We start from the raw sequence: 15,609 nt of genomic DNA on the forward strand, positions 1-15,609 counted from the left end.
AGGACATCAAACAATGACCGACCAGACATTAAACAATGACTGGGAAATAACTCGACGTTTACTGGACATCGAATGATGATGTTTACTGACACCAAACAATGGTCGACCAGACATTAAACAATGACTGGGAAATAACTCGACGTTTACTGGACATCGAATGATGATGTTTACAGGACACCAAAGAAAGCTCGACCAAACACTTACTGATGACTGGGAAATACTGTTGTTCCAAAATCCCGATGCTGAACTCCTCGGAGTATCGTCTTCACTGTCCGGCAAACCAATCCCAAGCGGTAACCACGGCTTGAATCGCGCTAATCGCGTAACCTTTCCATCTCTGCCCGACGGAAGAATTCTTCTCCAGTGTCGTACCACTGGGACAATACCTTTGATCAAATCATGAGGCTATACTACTCGGAGTAACACCTTCACTTTCTGGCAAAACACCTCTCAAACAGTAACCACAGCTTGAGACCAGCTTATGCTTGCAATATGATGCATGATTGATTTTTTCTGCGTAATGCTCCATAATTATGGAAATGCTACACGATTTATTATTTTTCTATGCAATATGCTATGCTTATTTACATGATGAATGCATAAAAAGCATCCCCCTCAAGGGACTCTGCTGAGGAGCACGAGACACTCTGCTGAGGAACTCGTCATTACTCCGATCTCCACCCCGCTGGGGAATAAGCACTGCTGCTGGGAAATAGGCAACCCTTGCTGGGGAAGAACTTCCTTTGCACCCAATCCACTCGAGAAACTGCGGGGATAAGCACCACCAACACTCTGTGGGGATACAACAGTCTTTGACTTGCTGGGGATATCAATCCCGACTCTGCTCCAGGAAAACCCTCACAGATACCTGCTGACTTCACTGGGGAAACAGCAACCTCCAGTCGTGACGACTGGGAAAGCATCGATCTGAAACCTGCTGGGGATAACCATCCTGACCCTGCTAGGAAACCGCATACTACTCCGCTGGGACAACCCATGCAATCCATATGTAGGATCAACTCAGCTGGTGATGCAAAAATCCGTCCGCTACGGGAACTGGTTCAATCCACTGGTAGGATGAACACTGCTGGAGATATATTTCATTGAAAAAGACCCGCTCCACTCGGGGAACTGCTGGAGATATATTTCTTTGAAACCCGCTCCACTCGGGGAACTGCTGGAGATATATTTCTTTGAACCCGCTCCACTCGGGGAACTGCTGGAGATATATTTCTTTGAAACCCGCTCCACTCGGGGAGTAGCAACCTTCTGGCCTGGCTGCTGAGGAAACACCGTTTACCTCTGCCGGGGATAACCATCCTGACTCGGCTGGGAAAGTCACAGATCTGGAATCCGCTGGGGAGTTAGTCCTCACCGCTCTGCTTGGGGACCTAGCTGGGAAATGAGAAAAGTTGGTACAGAACACCCGTCGACTTATCGAACCATGGTATCACCTCCCAATCTCGTATCGACTTTCCATTTTTGAGAATTTCCAGACTCGTCTGGACCTTTTCTGCTCCATCATCTTGTATTCCCAATCGCCCCGCGCTCGACGAGAAACGTACTCCTGGGATTTATACAGAAATTTCAATTTTCCGACTTTGAAGAGTCTTCTTGGTTAATTTCAAAGGTCGTCGACCGTCTCAACGTCGTCTCTCCGTTCCTCCTTCACACACTCGTCCCTGAGCGGACTCTGCGGGGAATTACACACTTTCCAATCTTCCGATTTTGAAGAGTCTTCTTGGTTACCACCAAGGATCGTCGTACGTCTCAACGTCTTCGCCATTTCTTTCATTCCTGAGCCAACTCTCTGGGGATCTTGTTACAAAGCTTCCACATCACAACCTGCAAGCGAGTGAAAATATCTAACAGTTCCTGCAAAACAGACCGTTAGATAAAACCGTGCCCCAGGCGTGTCAAGATTTCAACACTTGGGTCACTCAACCTTCCAAATAAGATTTCAAGCTTTCAATCTTATAAACATGCATTGGAAGGAAACTTGTATGTGTTAAAAATGCAAGATTCTTTATCAAAAATATCCGGATGTTTTTGCAATCAAAGCGGTAATGAAAAACAAAAACAAAATTATTTGACTGAATATGCATTTTATTGATTTGAAAAGTGTGTGGCTCAAATTGAGCAATACAAAAGGAAGCAATTCCTGAAAAGAGGTAATTGCGCTCAAAAGGAAAAATCTATCCTAATGGCAATGTGAAACCCGTGATCTCATCGAGTTCCAACTCGGTTACACCCCATATGTCCTCAGACTCTCCATGCTTTCCGCCTTCTGAACAAGACGCTTCTGACTGATCCCTACCGGGTATTATCCGTGATGCTTTAACCAAAGCGCAAACGATCATGCTAGACGCAGTTGTTCGTTTCAATCCCTCTTTTGCCTGGACCGCCCTTTCGGGTTTTCAGTCCACCGGGATACCCATTTTTGCCCAAGTCGCCTTTGTGGGGTTTTTGACTTGCCGGGTGTACAATTTTCTCATTTTATCCCTAATTTTTGCCCGAACCTTTTTCTGTTTTTGGTTCGCCGGGATGCCCATTTTTGCCTGGACTATTTTGTTCTTTTCGTCCAGCGGGTCTCTTTATACGAAGTATTTTTTTAACTGCGTCCGCATTCACAGGGGATGGAAAATCTTCGCCATCCATGGTCGTTAACAACAAGGCTCCGCCAGAGAAAACCTTCTTGACCACGAATGGACCTTCATAATTCGGTGTCCATTTGCCCCTTCTATCGTTTTGAGGAGGAAGGATCCTTTTCAACACCATATCACCCATGTGATACACCCGAGGTCGCACCTTCTTGTTAAAAGCACGCTTCATCCTTTGCTGGTACAACTGCCCATGACAGATGGCTGCTAGCCTCTTTTCTTCGATTAGGCTCAACTCTTCATACCGGGTCCTTACCCATTCAGCCTCTTGCAACTTCATGTCCCTCAGGACTCTTAAAGAGGGAATCTGAACCTCAACAGGTAACACCGCCTCCATCCCATACACCAATGAGAAAGGAGTTGCCCCAGTAGATGTACGCACCGAGGTTCGATACCCATGCAATGCAAACGGCAACATCTCATGCCAGTCTCTGTAGGTTACCACCATTTTCTGCACAATCGCACCGTCGGTGCATTCAAACGTTATCCGGGCAACAAAATCTTATTCTCCTTAACCTCCCCATCAGACATCAGAATCCGTTCGGATTTGGGGTCAGGCCCCTCCTCCGGGATCGGTTACTCTCAATCTTTCGATTAGAGCACCTCGAGATGTCCTCATCAGGGAACTCAAACTTCATCGGTTGATCATCCTCAATGGGTTGCGGAGCGATGTAATCAGACAATACGCTCCTCCCTTGATTGCTTTCTGAGAGTATCCAAAATCAGTTAACATTCTTTTGCTCTTCTCGCAACCCGTCCGGTCAATGCTAGATTCTCAAACCCATACTCGATCGGATCCATCTCGGAAATCCACAAAGTGGCATGAATCAGCATATACTGTCTCAGTCGGCGAGCAGCCTATGCCAAAGTACATCAAGTTTTCTCGAACAGTGAATGTATTGTTTCACAGTCGATAAACTTTTTGCTAAGGTAAATTGCATGCTCTTTTCGACAAGACGCGTCATGCTGACCCAATACACCTCGTAGACCCCTCGAAGGCCGTCAAGTACAGATTAACAGTCTCTCTCCATAGGAGACATCGGAATCAGAGGTTCCTGCAACTTTCCTTTTATTCTTTCAATGCCCCTTGGCAATCATTATTCCGCCTGACCGCTTGATCTTTTCAATGGCTTGAATATAGGTTCGCACGTGGCTATTAGATGAGATGTGAACCATGACAGGTAGTTCAATCTATCTAAGAAACCACGAATCTCTTTTTTCTTCTCGGTTCAGGCATTTTTTTTTTTTTACTTTTTTTTTTTTTTTTTTTTTTTAGCGGGAACCTCGATTCCTCCCTTACAATAAACCCCCACAGCTTACCGGATCGCACTCTGATAGTGCACTTATCTGAATTCAACCTCAGTTTGAATTATCTCCACCAGATGCCCCACTCCCGTTTGGGACTTTGCTATCATGTCATAGCATCCAACTCCACGATGAATCATATCCTGAAACAAATTCACCATGGCTCTCTGATACAGGCACTGGCGTTCTGCTTCTTTAGAGGACAGTCTCCTTCCATGGTAGCTTGTGCACCATGACACCAATATTCGACCCTGGCATATCCTGACCTGACCAGGTGAAGGCATCCACATGCTCTTTCAACAAGGCTACCATTCTGCTCTCGATTCGCCTCTGAAGCGGCCCCAATTTTTTCCTTTCTGACCTCGGTGCTTGGAATAACAACCTCAATCCGCTCCTCATGCGGCCGAATCACCTTCTCCCCTGGTTTTAACATCCTGGTTAATTCCAGCAGTTCACAGTCTTCTTCGCCCTTTTCTTCAGCCTGATTGCTCGGATTGTCGAAGTCATATGAGGGGTAACCAAATCGTTATCAATGAGATCCGGAGAATTATTTTTGAAGTTGGGACGAGACAAATCAAAAAGGAAAAATGAAAATAAACATTGCCATTTTTATTTGTTTTTAAACTGCAAAAATAAGTGAAAAACAGGGAACACCGCTTTGTGACTGAAAAACATCCATTTATTAATGATGCAGAAATGCAAATTATGAACATGAGGTGGCCCTTACAATGGACCATTACGTGTCGGGCAACACGTATGGCTTTCATGCAAATAAAACTGAAAACAAGAAATATTACTCTTCCGGACGAGTGACAGTGATGATCCTTTCAGGCCTTGCAGTTCTGGATTCCCATCCCTGATACGCACGGCTTTATCCAACCACTGAACTTGCAGTCACTGTTGTTCTCTCCACCCATTGCACAGGCGTGATCCGAATCTTCACCAATTGCACTCACCATCGCCTGACCATGTGCCGGCATGGGATTGGCATTAACATTCGGAGATGGTGCGAAGTTAATAGCCTTGGAATCCACCAGGTCTTGGACTACGTGCTTAAAAGCTTTGCAGTCCTCTACACTGTGCCCGGGAGCACCCGAATGGAATTCACATTTGACATTTTCATCAAAATTGGCTGGCCTCTGATCAGGTTTCAACGGAGTCAACATCCTTGGCCGTACCAATCCAAGGTCCATCAACTTTTTAAACAGAGAGGCGTAAGTCACGGGCGGCTTGTCAAAGTGGCGATCAATCCCTCTTCCCCTTACTTGATACCCAGCTCTCTGTTGAGGTGGCCGACGTTGCTGTCAGACTGATTGATTACCAGCAGGAATGGTTACAGCAGCAGTGTGCTGGTAGTAACGATCCCTACCGTGTCCTCCCTGGGCGTACACAGCACTTGATTCGCCCTCATTCTTGCGCTGACCATTCCCGAATGGCTTCTTCGATCCTGATGATGAAGCAATACCACCCTGGATTTTCCCCATTTTCAGCCAACTTTCAATTCTCTCCCCTGCCACCACAATGTCAGCAAAGTTGGTTACCGGACAACCCACCATCCTTTCAGCAAAAACCCCTTGCAGGGTACCCATGAAGAGATCGGACATCTCTCTGTCCACTAGCGGAGGTTGAACTCGGGCAGCCAACTCCCTCCATCTCTGAGCATACTCTTTAAACCCCTCGTTGTTTTTCTGAGACATACCCTGCAGCTGGGTACGACTCGGAGCCATATCAGCATTGAACTGATACTGTTTAAAGAATGCATCTCCCAGATCCTGCCAACTCTTGATGTCAGCAGATTTCAACTTGGTGTACCACTCCAAGGATCCTCCAGACAGACTGTCCTGGAAAAAGTATATCCACAGTTTCTGATCAGTCGTGTATGCAGAGATCTTGCGGACGAAAGCTTGAAGATGAGTCTCTGGGCAAGAACTCCCGTTGTACTTATCAAATGCGGGCGCTTTGAACTTCTGTGGGATCACAATCCCCTCAACTAACCCCATGTTGGACATATTGACAAACCCCGGAGTAGCATGGCTTTCCAGAGCCCTTACCTTCTCTGCCAGCAACTGAATTTCTTTGCTCTGTGGCTGGACACCATATTGACCGAATGGCTCATTGTGCATGGAGAATTGATCAGCTTCTCGATCCTCCTCTTTATCGTCATCAGCCCCAAAAAGGGAGGGAACAGACTATCCTTCAGATTATGCCCCAGACCAGGTTGACCACCTGTAGCAGTACCGAAACCAGCAGCATTGTCATTCACCAAACCCACAGTCGCTCTTTTACCACCATCCCTGGATCCACCCAGCCCCTGATTGGAGACACCATCCAGGTTCACACCGCTGTTAGCAGCCGAAGCTCGCTCGAGCTTTTCAACTTTGTCTGCTAGAGCCTTCTGACCAACTGCAAAGCCCTGCATGATGTTGATCAACTCAGTCATCTTGTCCTTCAGCTCAAGGAGATCAGTACTCGGAAGATCCATCAGCCTAGGAGTGTTGCGTCTGGTGAAGTATCTGTGAGGACGGGTTGAGTGCAAAGGGATGACTCTACGAGCGCGAGCAATGATTCCTGCAAAACAGCAAACAGGTTAATATGCATGAATGCAACGTCTATCCATATGAGGAAGCTTCTGTCCTTTGATTCTGACTTCATCGAGACAGACAACATTTTGACATCCATATTCTGAAATTCAAGATGTCTCTCAACCAGATTCTCAATCCATAATTCTCCCCACATGGCTAGACATAGGTTAGGTGCAGATGAATGCAAAATGAGAATGATGCAGATGTATGCAATGCACTGGGCCGTCCTCCAAGTCCTCTGATCATTTGTTGCTCTGAGTCACAGCCTTGATTTCTGAACTGATCATAACCATCTGAGGGAATATGTAACCACCAATCTGACCCACGGGTTCCGAAATAAACGGAAGACAGATACATCATCATCATCATCTGACAATCTCTGAGCAGACATTCTCAACCATCTGAATCGGCCCGGGGAATCCTGAAATAAACGGATCCCCACTGATAAATATCTCGGCCCGGGGAATCCTGAAATAAACGGATCCCCACTGATAAATCACGGACAGCACTCCGGCGTCTCTGAAATAAACGGCCATAAATCCGACTTATAAATATGACTCGGATCCACGGAACCAAAAGTCACCATCTGAGTCACCATCAATCACCAACAGTCACCATCTGTACCTGTTAAAATGATCATTCCCTCCCCACTCACGGGTGTCATCTAGGCCAGGGTAAGGTCAAGAGAAACGCAGCATAAATAACCTTTCGCAGAATACCATCATATACACACCCGAAGTATGTAACGACAGTATCCCACCAGGGTCTGAACTGCTCGTGATATCAATGTTCCGCTAAGTGGCGCCATACCACCCGCTTCCCATGAATCACTCTATTCCTAGGTCTCCTAGATTTCACTCATAGCCTGGGTGTTGGGCCTTTTACCTCAACTGACTCCCACCCCAAAACAGAGGAACCACCTGTACAGAGGACGGCAACAACATGATAGTATGATGCATGCAGACATTAATGCAAATATATACACACTGGTTAGAATAATAAATGCAATAAATAACACAACACAAGCAACCTAAACTAATCCTAGAACGCTAGGAAGGACTCGCTTAGGAACGATGGACCAGCATAGGTCTACATCAGAATTTCCCCAGCAGAGTCGCCAGCTGTCGCATCCTGCGAAAAATCAACCGGCGAACTAAAAAATAAAACACACAGAGCCGCCACTAAACGTTATTTATCCCAAGATAGGGAAAGGAAACGCTCAGAGAAACCTGGAAAGACATGGTCTCGCGACCAGAGAGAAAGGGTAAGGGAGTCGGTTACGCAAGGGGAAGGTATTAGCACCCCTCACGTCCTAGGTACTCCTAGGGATCCACGTCCTAGAATAAAGAAAAGGTTGCTAAACATCACACACACACACAGGGAACGCAGGTGGGGTTAAGAGAAGGGAGCTCGATAAGGTATCGCACCTTATGCCTACATATCTTGTCTGGAACAAGAATCAGAGCCACTGTAGTTCGGCTTACGCACGCCAAACAACACAAAACAATCAAACAAGCAAGGGTGGCAAACATGGAGCCCGACAACCACTGGATGGAATTACGTCGGCATCCGAACCAAAACACACTCAAAAGGGCAAACGTGGAGCCCGACTGCCAATCACTGGACTTACGTCGGCATCCGAGCCAAAACACACAGTCAGATAACAAGTAAACACACACAAAAAAGAAAAAGGTTGCCCGGAGTGGTCTCGCACGACCACCTGCCTACATACCTTGTCTGGAACAAGGATCAGGGCGATGTAGTTCCCCTGAAAGGGAAGAAATAACATGCAAACTAGTAGGGAGTCTGGAACTCGAGCCTACAAGTCATCAAGCAATCCAGAAGAGACGCTGAGACGTCAGAAGAAACGGCACACACAGACTAACAGGGAGTCGGGAACTCGAGCCTGATAGCTGCCAAACAAAACACACGCAAAAAAGAAAAGGTGCCCGGAGTGGTCTCGCACGACCACCTGCCTACATACCTCGTCTGGAACGAGGATCAGGGCGATGTAGTTCCCCTGAAAGGGACTAAATTGCTAACCAGAAACCGAGGGAAAACACGACACTAGGGAGCTGAGACTCGAGCCTAATGTTGTCATGCATCGCTTACCCTAAGTTCGGTTTTCTATCCTACTTGCATAAGCAAACTAACCTAACCAGGAAAGAAGCTAGCACACAAGCATACAACATATATCAAATGAGAACAGGCATCTCAAACAAGCATGTCAATCAGAGATTCACAGAGCACGCACTATAGCCAAAACAAGGGCTCACACAATAGGTTTGACTGCCTCAGCAAGTCGTCTGTACGGGCTGTGTTTGCTCTTAACCTTGCCATTACGAGGCTAAGGTGAAGCAGATGAAAGGATGAAGTGAGGATCAGACCTCACAGCTCTTATCCCTAACCAGGGAGAGCTGACAAATGAGCATGGGTCCAGAATAGGGGGACCCTTCTATACTCGATGACTCTGACTCAATGTGCACTGCACAGGATCTTGGGCTTTTGATCTCAATGCTACAACCATGTAACGGGAGCAAGGAGAAGACTCACTGAATAGTGGGGGACAGGTTGCTTGTCCCTACCTTCCACCAATTGCCTTACTTGAAGGACTTTTCCTGCTTGGGCTTAAAAATAAACATACACAAGCATTGCCTCTTAAGGAGGACTTCAGACAATTTGCCCGGCCGGTAACAGCCGGGTCTCCAGACTACATGAAGTAAGAAGGTTATACCTCAAATGCAAGTTGCTTAAGCAAAGCAAAGCAATAGTTCACAAGGAACTGAGCAACTAAAGTACCTGGAAACAATCAAACTCAGTCAGTACTCAAGCAGACAAACTGTAAACAACAAGTGTACAATCAATCAGTTTAAACAAACTATGCACAACACAAGGCAAGCTCAAAGCTCAAGCCTAAAGCTCCACAACCTACAAAACAATGTTATATTAGTGTACAAACATCAACAACACCAATTAAAATTGATTTGGATCATTCTCCATGTGCATTATGCTTTTGGTCCTGAAAAATCAAGCAAATATTAGCAACTAGACCACTAGGCCAAGCCTAGGGTCCAAAAGCAAGAAAAAACTTAAAACAGCAAGGTATCCACCATCCAACATCAAATTATCATCAAACAAAAGCAAACATCATTGGTCTCATGTTTATATCATCCATTATGTTCAATTCATGCACAAAACAATCCAAATGGGCTCAAATGAAGCACCAAGCATACAAACAGAACTATTGCATTCAATTCCATATCAAAACACATCCAAAAATTCTCAAATTAATTACACCTAAACAGGGGTCAATCAAATAAAACCCTAGGCTTGCACTTTGACTTCCTTCTTCTGATCAAGACTTGGGAAGATGGCTTGCACTATGTAACCACATGTTATGCAATATGAAGTGCCTAATGCCCTAAAATGATATGCAATATATGTTAATGCTAGTCCCAAGAGAGGAGGGCAATTTTGAGGTGTTACAGCTGCCCCTATTCAATCCACTGTGAACCTGTCGATACGAATAGCCTCGGCTTCCGGATGATCAGGATGAAGAGTGATTGAATACAAGAACAGACGAACAATTTGCACTCCGATGGGATGAATAATTAAACACGCCTGTCAGCAGCAGCGAAGGAACAAACTCTTGAAACGTCGACCTGGATACCAAAATAAATGGTAACACAGGGATAACCATGGCCTGATCACCACACATCCACTCGGGATTATCATCCTCTCCCTTTTTTTCTCTGCTTTTCTTGGACCCCGAAATTTCTCTATTTTTTTCATTTTCTTGAACCCCGAAAATTTTCTCTGCGCAAACGATCCTCAGATCTCTGCATTTGAACCCCGCTCTCCTGTTTGCCAAATAATGAACCCCAATCTCCAGTTTGAACCCCAGTCGCCTGACGATAACTCTCGATCGCCAGAATGAACCCCGTTCTCCAGAAAATGTATCCACATTTCCTTTTCTCCATTTGAACCCCGGAACATGCCTCAGCATTTCTTTTCTCCATTTGAACCCCAGAACATGCCTCAGCATATCCTTTTCTCCAATCTCTCGTGATAATTCCGCTGGCAACATCGGAAATTACACCACACCACTCTGAGGGCGACATGTCAGAGGGTAAACCTTCACAAAGGAAGGTAGCATGTGTATCTCTTCCTCAGAAGACACCTATAACGACCTCCATTGGCATCCGCCAAAGCCTAAGGTGACACATGAACAGAAGACGCTCCTAAGGACCTCATCCCGGATACAATCTTCAACTCCAATCTCCATTTGAACCCCAGAAAATACCTCAGCATTTCTTTTCTCCGATTGAACCCCGCTCTCCAGAAAATGTCGCAACATCTCCTTTTCTCCATTTGAACCCCGGAATCGCGCTGATCGCGTAACGTCTTCTGATATCATTTCCATCTCTGTCCGACGGAAACATTTCCTCCAATATCGCACTACTGGGGAACATCGTTGATCTGACGTCATGGTACCACACTCCTCAGAATAACACTTTCAACCAGACACTGACTGATGACTGGGAGAAAACTCGACGTTTACTGGACATCGAACAATGATGTTGACAGGACATCAAACAATGATGTTGACAGGACATCGAACAATGATGTTGACAGGACATCGAACAATGATGTTGACAGGACATCGAACAATGATGTTGACAGGACATCGAACAATGATGTTGACAGGACATCAAACAATGATGTTGACAGGACATCGAACAAGGATGTTGACAGGACATCGAACAATGATGTTGACAGGACATCAAACAATGATGTTGACAGGCATCACACAATGATGTTGACAGGACATCAAACAATGATGTTGACAGGACATCAAACAATGACCGACCAGACATTAAACAATGACTGGGAAATAACTCGACGTTTACTGGACATCGAATGATGATGTTTACTGACACCAAACAATGGTCGACCAGACATTAAACAATGACTGGGAAATAACTCGACGTTTACTGGACATCGAATGATGATGTTTACAGGACACCAAAGAAAGCTCGACCAGACACTTACTGATGACTGGGAAATACTGTTGTTCCAAAATCCCGATGCTGAACTCCTCGGAGTATCGTCTTCACTGTCCGGCAAACCAATCCCAAGCGGTAACCACGGCTTGAATCGCGCTAATCGCGTAACCTTTCCATCTCTGCCCGACGGAAGAATTCTTCTCCAGTGTCGTACCACTGGGACAATACCTTTGATCAAATCATGAGGCTATACTACTCGGAGTAACACCTTCACTTTCTGGCAAAACACCTCTCAAACAGTAACCACAGCTTGAGACCAGCTTATGCTTGCAATATGATGCATGATTGATTTTTTCTGCGTAATGCTCCATAATTATGGAAATGCTACGCGATTTATTATTTTCTATGCAATATGCTATGCTTATTTACATGATGAATGCATAAAAAGCATCCCCCTCAAGGGACTCTGCTGAGGAGCACGAGACACTCTGCTGAGGAACTCGTCATTACTCCGATCTCCACCCCGCTGGGGAATAAGCACTGCTGCTGGGAAATAGGCAACCCTTGCTGGGGAAGAACTTCCTTTGCACCCAATCCACTCGAGAAACTGCGGGGATAAGCACCACCAACACTCTGTGGGGATACAACAGTCTTTGACTTGCTGGGGATATCAATCCCGACTCTGCTCCAGGAAAACCCTCATAGATACCTGCTGACTTCACTGGGGAAACAGCAACCTCCAGTCGTGACGACTGGGAAAGCATCGATCTGAAACCTGTTGGGGATAACCATCCTGACCCTGCTAGGAAACCGCATACTACTCCGCTGGGACAACCCATGCAATCCATATGTAGGATCAACTCAGCTGGTGATGCAAAAATCCGTCCGCTACGGGAACTGGTTCAATCCACTGGTAGGATGAACACTGCTGGAGATATATTTCATTGAAAAAGACCCGCTCCACTCGGGGAACTGCTGGAGATATATTTCTTTGAAACCCGCTCCACTCGGGGAACTGCTGGAGATATATTTCTTTGAACCCGCTCCACTCGGGGAACTGCTGGAGATATATTTCTTTGAAACCCGCTCCACTCGGGGAGTAGCAACCTTCTGGCCTGGCTGCTGAGGAAACACCGTTTACCTCTGCCGGGGATAACCATCCTGACTCGGCTGGGAAAGTCACAGATCTGGAATCCGCTGGGGAGTTAGTCCTCACCGCTCTGCTTGGGGACCTAGCTGGGAAATGAGAAAAGTTGGTACAGAACACCCGTCGACTTATCGAACCATGGTATCACCTCCCAATCTCGTATCGACTTTCCATTTTTGAGAATTTCCAGACTCGTCTGGACCTTTTCTGCTCCATCATCTTGTATTCCCAATCGCCCCGCGCTCGACGAGAAACGTACTCCTGGGATTTATACAGAAATTTCAATTTTCCGACTTTGAAGAGTCTTCTTGGTTAATTTCAAAGGTCGTCGACCGTCTCAACGTCGTCTCTCCGTTCCTCCTTCACACACTCGTCCCTGAGCGGACTCTGCGGGGAATTACACACTTTCCAATCTTCCGATTTTGAAGAGTCTTCTTGGTTACCACCAAGGATCGTCGTACGTCTCAACGTCTTCGCCATTTCTTTCATTCCTGAGCCAACTCTCTGGGGATCTTGTTACAAAGCTTCCACATCACAACCTGCAAGCGAGTGAAAATATCTAACAGTTCCTGCAAAACAGACCGTTAGATAAAACCGTGCCCCAGGCGTGTCAAGATTTCAACACTTGGGTCACTCAACCTTCCAAATAAGATTTCAAGCTTTCAATCTTATAAACATGCATTGGAAGGAAACCTGTATGTGTTAAAAATGCAAGATTCTTTATCAAAAATATCCGGATGTTTTTGCAATCAAAGCGGTAATGAAAAACAAAAACAAAATTATTTGACTGAATATGCATTTTATTGATTTGAAAAGTGTGTGGCTCAAATTGAGCAATACAAAAGGAAGCAATTCCTGAAAAGAGGTAATTGCGCTCAAAAGGAAAAATCTATCCTAATGGCAATGTGAAACCCGTGATCTCATCGAGTTCCAACTCGGTTACACCCCATATGTCCTCAGACTCTCCATGCTTTCCGCCTTCTGAACAAGACGCTTCTGACTGATCCCTACCGGGTATTATCCGTGATGCTTTAACCAAAGCGCAAACGATCATGCTAGACGCAGTTGTTCGTTTCAATCCCTCTTTTGCCTGGACCGCCCTTTCGGGTTTTCAGTCCACCGGGATACCCATTTTTGCCCAAGTCGCCTTTGTGGGGTTTTCGACTTGCCGGGTGTACAATTTTCTCATTTTATCCCTAATTTTTGCCCGAACCTTTTTCTATTTTTGGTTCGCCGGGATGCCCATTTTTGCCTGGACTATTTTGTTCTTTTCGTCCAGCGGGTCTCTTTATACGAAGTATTTTTTTAACTGCGTCCGCATTCACAGGGGATGGAAAATCTTCGCCATCCATGGTCGTTAACAACAAGGCTCCGCCAGAGAAAACCTTCTTGACCACGAATGGACCTTCATAATTCGGTGTCCATTTGCCCCTTCTATCGTTTTGAGGAGGAAGGATCCTTTTCAACACCATATCACCCATGTGATACACCCGAGGTCGCACCTTCTTGTCAAAAGCACGCTTCATCCTTTGCTGGTACAACTGCCCATGACAGATGGCTGCTAGCCTCTTTTCTTCGATTAGGCTCAACTCTTCATACCGGGTCCTTACCCATTCAGCCTCTTACAACTTCATGTCCCTCAGGACTCTTAAAGAGGGAATCTGAACCTCAACAGGTAACACCGCCTCCATCCCATACACCAATGAGAAAGGAGTTGCCCCAGTAGATGTACGCACCGAGGTTCGATACCCATGCAATGCAAACGGCAACATCTCATGCCAGTCTCTGTAGGTTACCACCATTTTCTGCACAATCGCACCGTCGGTGCATTCAAACGTTATCCGGGCAACAAAATCTTATTCTCCTTAACCTCCCCATCAGACATCAGAATCCGTTCGGATTTGGGGTCAGGCCCCTCCTCCGGGATCGGTTACTCTCAATCTTTCGATTAGAGCACCTCGAGATGTCCTCATCAGGGAACTCAAACTTCATCGGTTGATCATCCTCAATGGGTTGCGGAGCGATGTAATCAGACAATACGCTCCTCCCTTGATTGCTTTCTGAGAGTATCCAAAATCAGTTAACATTCTTTTGCTCTTCTCGCAACCCGTCCGGTCAATGCTAGATTCTCAAACCCATACTCGATCGGATCCATCTCGGAAATCCACAAAGTGGCATGAATCAGCATATACTGTCTCAGTCGGCGAGCAGCCTATGCCAAAGTACATCAAGTTTTCTCGAACAGTGAATGTATTGTTTCACAGTCGATAAACTTTTTGCTAAGGTAAATTGCATGCTCTTTTCGACAAGACGCGTCATGCTGACCCAATACACCTCGTAGACCCCTCGAAGGCCGTCAAGTACAGATTAACAGTCTCTCTCCATAGGAGACATCGGAATCAGAGGTTCCTGCAACTTTCCTTTTATTCTTTCAATGCCCCTTGGCAATCATTATTCCGCCTGACCGCTTGATCTTTTCAATGGCTTGAATATAGGTTCGCACGTGGCTATTAGATGAGATGTGAACCATGACAGGTAGTTCAATCTATCTAAGAAACCACGAATCTCTTTTTTCTTCTCGGTTCAGGCATTTTTTTTTTTTTTACTTTTTTTTTTTTTTTTTTTTTTTAGCGGGAACCTCGATTCCTCCCTTACAATAAACCCCCACAGCTTACCGGATCGCACTCTGATAGTGCACTTATCTGAATTCAACCTCAGTTTGAATTATCTCCACCAGATGCCCCACTCCCGTTTGGGACTTTGCTATCATGTCATAGCATCCAACTCCACGATGAATCATATCCTGAAACAAATTCACCATGGCTCTCTGATACAGGCACTGGCGTTCTGCTTCTTTAGAGGACAGTCTCCTTCCCATGGTAGCTTGTGCACCATGACACCAATATTCG

The sequence above is a fragment of the Lathyrus oleraceus genome, chromosome 7 (assembly GCF_024323335.1).
Source record: "Lathyrus oleraceus cultivar Zhongwan6 chromosome 7, CAAS_Psat_ZW6_1.0, whole genome shotgun sequence".
Lineage (NCBI taxonomy): Eukaryota > Viridiplantae > Streptophyta > Magnoliopsida > Fabales > Fabaceae > Lathyrus > Lathyrus oleraceus.